This window comes from Ambystoma mexicanum, chromosome 3p (assembly GCF_040938575.1).
Source record: "Ambystoma mexicanum isolate Mex_15411 chromosome 3p, UKY_AmexF1_1, whole genome shotgun sequence".
Taxonomy (NCBI): Eukaryota; Metazoa; Chordata; class Amphibia; order Caudata; family Ambystomatidae; genus Ambystoma; species Ambystoma mexicanum.
Window position 1 is genome coordinate 1,061,666,478 of NC_090925.1, and position 6,917 is coordinate 1,061,673,394.

General features: G+C 52.3%; 1 long non-coding RNA gene across 1 annotated transcript; it reads right to left on the reverse strand.

Moving 5' to 3' along the window:
• Positions 1 to 5,802: 5,802 nt before the first annotated feature.
• Positions 5,803 to 6,466, reverse strand: LOC138579731 (uncharacterized). The gene is made up of 3 exons (XR_011304127.1): positions 6,372 to 6,466; positions 6,142 to 6,256; positions 5,803 to 6,008 (listed from the first exon to the last, which is right to left on the reverse strand). It is a non-coding gene; the product is annotated as an uncharacterized lncRNA (long non-coding RNA).
• Positions 6,467 to 6,917: the final 451 nt, after the last annotated feature.

Here is a 6,917-nt window from a genome sequence, read left to right on the forward strand (position 1 = left end):
CCAGTTGACGTCAGCTCATCCCCTGCCTGAAAACGGGTCTGGACGTAGGCATCCCTGCTGGTGCAAGATGATGCAGGGACAGGATCGGGGACAGGATTGCACACAGGCACCTCCGCGGGGGCCTGTGCTGCCTCCTGTCCCTGGTCCTGCACTGCACCTCTAGCACCAGACCCCGTCTCTGGTGCTTGCACGGCCTCCTCCTCCACCAAACCCCCCACCAACCTGGATGACTCCGTGCCATCTTCCCCTGTTGGGCCTTGTGGGGTCCCAGCTGCCCCTTCTGCTGCCGAGGAGTCCAACTCCAACCTCCGCCTCTTGGACCTCCCCCCGGCAGCTGCGGCCTGGGACGCGGCACCGGACTCCTCACTCCCCGACGAGATGACAACACGGGAGGGGAGCCGGGCCTTGCGTCTCCGGCTGGTGGTGGGATCCCCGCCGCTGTGCTCCACAGCACCTTCTCCGCCCTCTTCATCAGTTGACGCTGCAGACAGGGAGAAACAAAACACAGGCATCAGGGCACTGTACAATGGACACATACACACATGACAGTTGCACATGAGTGGCATTGGCAAACCTCAGACATGTCATCACAATCCCCAACACACATGTCATTACAACTCGCACACATGAGCCATACCACAGCCATATCGCAACTGCCACCACCATCCCTACACATACAACTGCATGAGCAGCCAAAGGGGAGCCAGACATCACATGCAACACAGGAAGTGCACCACACATGTACACACACCACCACACTTGCATGCATGTGTACACCTCTGCCAAGTGTCGCAGTGTTCAGACGGGCATCCATGTCACATCTGCCAATCAGGCTTCCACATACCGCTGTCACATGCATCCATGTTGCATCACTGTTGCACCCTTGTCAAATACACACACATGCACATGTACACAGTGCTCATACATGCAGCCGAAAACAACATACATGCGTGACATCACGGACATGTCTACTTATATACACATTCATCCAAACATGTGTGCACACACAACTGCATTTGGCATGCAAGCCTACGCACACAAGCACCATCCATCTCTCACACATTACAGCCCTCGCATGTGTCAGCCCCACGGCCCTGTACACCCCCACCCATACTCGACCCCATACAAACAGATGTGCAACCTGCACACTACCGAATAATCAGCACATGCACTGCTCACAATCAGGATGCATGTACACTCACCGCTCGACTCCAGACGGGTCTGTTTCTCTAGGACCTGGACGTGGAGCGCTGGGGATATGCGTTCCAGGACCCTCATCTGTTCTTCCGACAAGTGGCCCAGGCGCCCCTTGGCATCCGCTGCCTTCAAGAGGCGCCGGGCCTTGTTCAGGGTCCTGGACCTGAAGTCCTCCCAGCGCTTCCTGACATGTTGCCAGTCCCAGACTGCCACCCCCTCCGCATTGATGGCAGTCACGATGTCAGTCCAGATCCGAGTTCGTCCTTCCTTGTCGGAGCGGGAACTTCCAAAGAGGGCATCATACTGCCCCAGGACTTGCTCCACCAGGACACCAACTTCGGTGGCACTGAAGCTGGTGCCCCTCTGCCTCTCTGGCCGGGGGTTGTCAGTGGTCACAGTTGGTGTTTGCCCCGACATGACAACCCCAGAGGCAGGAGTGGGTGGGCAACTGGGTCCTGGGGCTGGGCTGTGGAGTGATGGAATCCCAGTCGGGAGTCTTCAGTTCCAGCAGGGGTGGTCACAGCAACAGCACCCCTGGCTGATGTGCGGGCAGCAAATGGCAGTGCACGTGGGCAGCAGGCAGTCAGGCAGCAGCAGATGGCAGGTGGGAGCGTGCTCGGGGCTCTGGGGGGCAGTAGTTCAGCCTTCTGGGCAGGAGTGTGGTCTTCCGTGTGCTTACGCGTGGCCAGCTTGATACGGAGTGATTTGGCACGTGAAAATCCTGCACGTCAGCGTGAAAATCGAGGAAAGGCCCTTAGCGCGTAAGCGCGTCAGCACGCATACGCGATTCTATTGGACCAAAGGCACTCAGCGCGTAAGCACGTCTGTGACGTGACCCGCACGGGTGTTTCCCACACAGCACGTGATGACAGAGCACACATGGAAAGACTGCACGTCAGAGTGTCATCGCGTGTAATTGGACAGGACATCAGAGTGTCATCGCGTGTAATTGGACAGCACGTCAGAGTGTCATCGCGTGTAATTGGACAGCACGTCAGAGTGTCATCGCGTGTAATTGGACAAAAGTGCGCGTATACGCGATTGGCCTATGTACGTGTATATCAGGGGTGCGCGGGCACTTACACACGCAAGTACGTCAGCGCACCTGTATCCCGGGGTGCGCGGGAATTTCCACACGCTATTGGACTGGGCACTGGATTTCAGGGGTGCGCGGGTCACATGCTCGCCTACAACACGCGCAACGCATAAATTTGCGCGCTAACAAAATAACAAGCTCAGACCCAGGATGAACATACCGTTCCTAGCAGCAGTGGGCGTGGGCTACCAAAGGAGGAGGAGGAGGATAGTCAGGGCCAGAATATTCACACCCAGAACCAGCCTTTTCGGGATGCCTGATGACCAGGTGTATGGGAGGTACAGGTTTCCACCACACATAATACTGGACCTGGTGAGTGAGTGGGAGGATGACCTCACATCACCCACCCTGTGCTCCCAAGCACTCAGCCCCCTGGAGAAGGTCCTCAATGTACTGTCAATGTACTGCACTTCTTAGCCACTGGATCATTTCAGCTATGGGACAAGTGCCATAGTGGGTGGGGTATCACAGGCCACCCAGTCACGCTGCCTACACCAGGTCTTGAACATCATCACTGCACGCCCATCAGTCCGCAGGCACATATACCCGCCCAGAACACCTGCAGAAAGGCATGCTGCCGCCCTGGATTTTTACGGTGTGGCACGATTCCCCAAAGTGCTAGGTGCCATCGACTGCACCCATGTGGCTCTACGTCCCCCCAGGGCATCAGAGCACATCTATAGGAACCGCAAGCACTGGCATTCCATCAACGTGCAGGTAGTATGTAATGCCAAGGGAATCATCACCTCAGTATATGCCAACTATCCCGGCTCCACCCACGACAGCTTCATTTACCGAATGTCCACCCTAAGCCGGGACCTAGAAGCTTGGCGGCATGGCGATACATGGCTGCTTGGTGAGTATGAATGCCACTGCACATGCATGCATGTCAGATACTGAGCAAGGTCACAACCCCACCAATGATACCAATCACCACCTCCACAGGGGACAGTGCCTACCCTCTCAGCCCCCACATGATGACGCCAATTCGGAACCCCACCACGCCACCCCAGGTAAGATATAACACAGCCCACATTACAACCCGGGGCATAGTGGAGCGCCCATTCGGAGTGCTAAAGTCACGCTTTCGCTCCCTTGACCATTCTGGCGGGCAGCTGTTGTACGCTCCCCCAGTAGTGTGCAGGATCATAGTGGCAGCATGTGTCCTGCACAACGTTGCAACACGCCGGGGCCTGGCCGTGGACATGGTGGTGGCCCCACATCCCCAACCACATGCACAGCCGCTGCGCATGGGAGGGGAAAGGGCACGGGGGGAGGCAGCCCGTACACAGCTAGTGGCTAATTACTTCACTTAGTAATCACACCCCTGTGGAGTGCACACTGCCCTGGCACATTCCATCTGACAATCAATGATGACTCAACCTGACACTGATCCTGAATGTCTGGAGAATCAACCGTGAAAACCATATCAGCCTGAGATTGTTCACCTGGAAGTGTTAAAATGTGTGCATCCCTACCCACACAGACACCACCAATGCAGTTTTGTGAAGAAAAATGCAACAAGAGGACAGTGCCATGTCAGCCAACCCATCCCCAGCACCGCCACACGACACACCGTGCCATGTCATGCCATTTGCAGGTAAACAAAGTAATCCCCACAACATGACACTAGTGTCACAATGTACAGTGTCCCTAATTTAAACTTGCAACACCTGAAATGCTCACAGTAATGCAGGACCAACAACAAACTTGAGCAGGTACTACCATTAACATGACATCACAAATGTAATAAATGAGTAGTCTCACCACCTGGAAATGCCTGCACTCCCACCACTACCAACTGTGCAGTGTTGGCGCCATGTAGAGTAGTAGGTGCACTGCTGCCAACATGGACCCCATCTCCAAACTAGAGGGCCTTGTGTAGACATGAGGAAGGGACCTGCAAATTGGGAGGTAGACACAGATGATGAGTTACACATCAATGCAACATGCAGTGTACAACACAACAGCAATATGCACTAGGAATGTATACACAGTATTGACTAGACTACCCACACATGTAGTGGGAGTCCAATGTCACCATGTACGTCAATGTCACTTGGGCACACCCTTTGCAAGCCCATGGAAACGGGAAGCAGGAGGGGTGTGTGTGACTCAAACCCAAGCATCTGAACCAAATACATTACAAGCCTGCATGTGCCCAGCCACAATGCAGCGTATGCCCACAGGAACCATGGAAGGCAACAAATTGTCCCAAGAAAATTGGGAAAAATAAATTAAAAATAAAAATAAAAATAAAAATAAAAATCAAAAATGGCCATTGATGGCCCGGGGGGGTTTGGGAGGCCACCCAGGAGGTCCGAGGACAGGGTGCACACCAAAACCCACCTGTGTGGATCCTGGGAAAAAAAACACCTCCATGGGCTCATGGCCCACACGGCTACCCTATTGTGGGAGTATCACTGCTGTCGCTATTGTCACCCTGTGCAGCTGCATCCGGAGGTGGTTGCACTATGGGAGGCAGCCCACGCAAGGCCCTAGTCTGCTCCTCCATGGCTGCAAGCATGCGGGTGTGGTAGGTCTCGTTCTGGAGGATGAGTGTGCGGAGGTCCCCATACAACAACTCACGGGATGCCCGGACCTCCGCCCTCATTGCCTGCATCTCAGCTGAGAGCGTACGGGTGAGACGCTCCAGCTGCTGTTCTGTCCTTTGGTGTGTTGAAGCCTCAAGCTCAACAAGAGTCGTCCTGAGGTGAAGGAGCTCCTGCCTCAGGGCTTCCCTGTGGCCCTGGGACTCTATGGAGATGGCCTCCTGCAGAGTCGCCAGTGCCGCCCGCCTGTCCCTGTTGGACGCCAACATGTCCTCCCTGTGTGACTGGCAGATGGAGTCGGTTGTCTGCTGTAGTCGCTCCATCAGCCTTTCAGGGGGGACAATGGAAGTGGCCACCCTATCCATGGCCTGAGCCATCATCTCTGATGATGCTGCCTGTTGGGTTGCCATACCGTAAATGGATTGCTCCCATGCAGTATTGCCAGGTGGCGTACGGCCACCACGTCGGCGGGCACCACACCTGTCTGGGGCAAGGAGAAGTGCGCCTTGCTGTGCCGGCACTGCCTGAAGCTGCAGGACTGCATTCCCCCTCTGATCTGCTGGCCAGGAACAGGATCAGATGTCGCGGAGTGTGACCCTGCATCCGTAACCACCAAAGGCGTAGCTGCAAACACTGACATCCCCATTGAGGGTTCTGACCCTGGTGCAGGTGGGTGGGACAGTTGTATGTAATACAATAAAGAGCAAGATGATACGTGTTGTTTACTTGCCTCCAACCCCCTCACACAGGAACTCTATAAGGTTTTCCAGCATCACTAGTCCTGAAAAAATGGACCGTCTGCTATAACTAATTTACACAAATGTATGACAAGTTTATTATTCAAATAATTCAAACTGAATTTAAACAAAAAACACTACCCTCACCTAACACAGTGTACTAAACATTAAAAAACAAATATAAAACAAATATAAAACATCAGATAACTTATTTATACAACACAAAAGATATCACATAACACACAAAAAAATCTCAATGTGTCACTAAAACAACAAGCATCCCAACATGTTTCTGTTCTTAACTGCCCAGTTCAGGCGAACATTCTTCAGGGGATAAATTTAAAAGCATCCACTAATCTCTTCCACACCGTGTTGAAAGGGTAGATTCAGGCACCCAAGAGGGTAAAAGGAAAACAACCTCCAAGCCTGTAAAAATAAAGGAAAGGAGAAACCTAATGAGTTCCAAAGAGGGAAGGAAGTACTACAAAATGTAAAAGGAGGCATGGCACAGGGATTATGCCACACTCACAAGGGTCCCAAAGGGCACCCGCAGATTTACCTTTAAATGGTGAAACTTCAAAGCACGTCACAGGATGACAAATTTGCTGGTTTCCCTCCAAATGAGAAATCAATACTTCAACAAAGCGTCACAGTCCGCTAGAGTATCGCCACACCTAAGTAAGACAAAACCAATACACAGAGACCACATGCTCTGTTATATCCAGAAATCACACTGGCTTCAATAACACTGCACATAAAATCAAGGCTCCAAATAACAAAGTGAATTACCTCCACAAATGTAGGGATCAAGACTGCAGTTCACGATTCAGTAATGAACAAGTTGAAATGGAAACATCCATACCATCAAGCAATAAAGTACAGAGTCAATCTGGAAAGCAATGGGAACATAACAGTAAACACCATTTATCTGGCATTACCAAAACCTCAGCTAACAACATGCCGTCAACGTGCACTAGGGGGCAAACAGAAGGGGGTGCTTATATTTCACACACGTGAGGAAACCATGCATTATCTAATGTGTAAAGATAACTACTCAGCGTCCATGCTGTCCAACCTCCACAACGTAAAAGAAACGCGGAAAATGGATAGCCACACAACATGTGTAAAATAAGTGTAAAATAAAGTCCCCAAACCACCAAAAAATGCAAAAGGTGTCCCGACACCGAGACAATATCATGCACAGAGTCACATTCAAAGGCGAAATGCTGGTAGCGTGCTCACCTATACACACGGAGGGGTTTATTCACTCCACTTGCAGCATTCACACATACTCGGCCGGCACTCGATTCAGAGGAGTCATGGCTGCTGCACAAT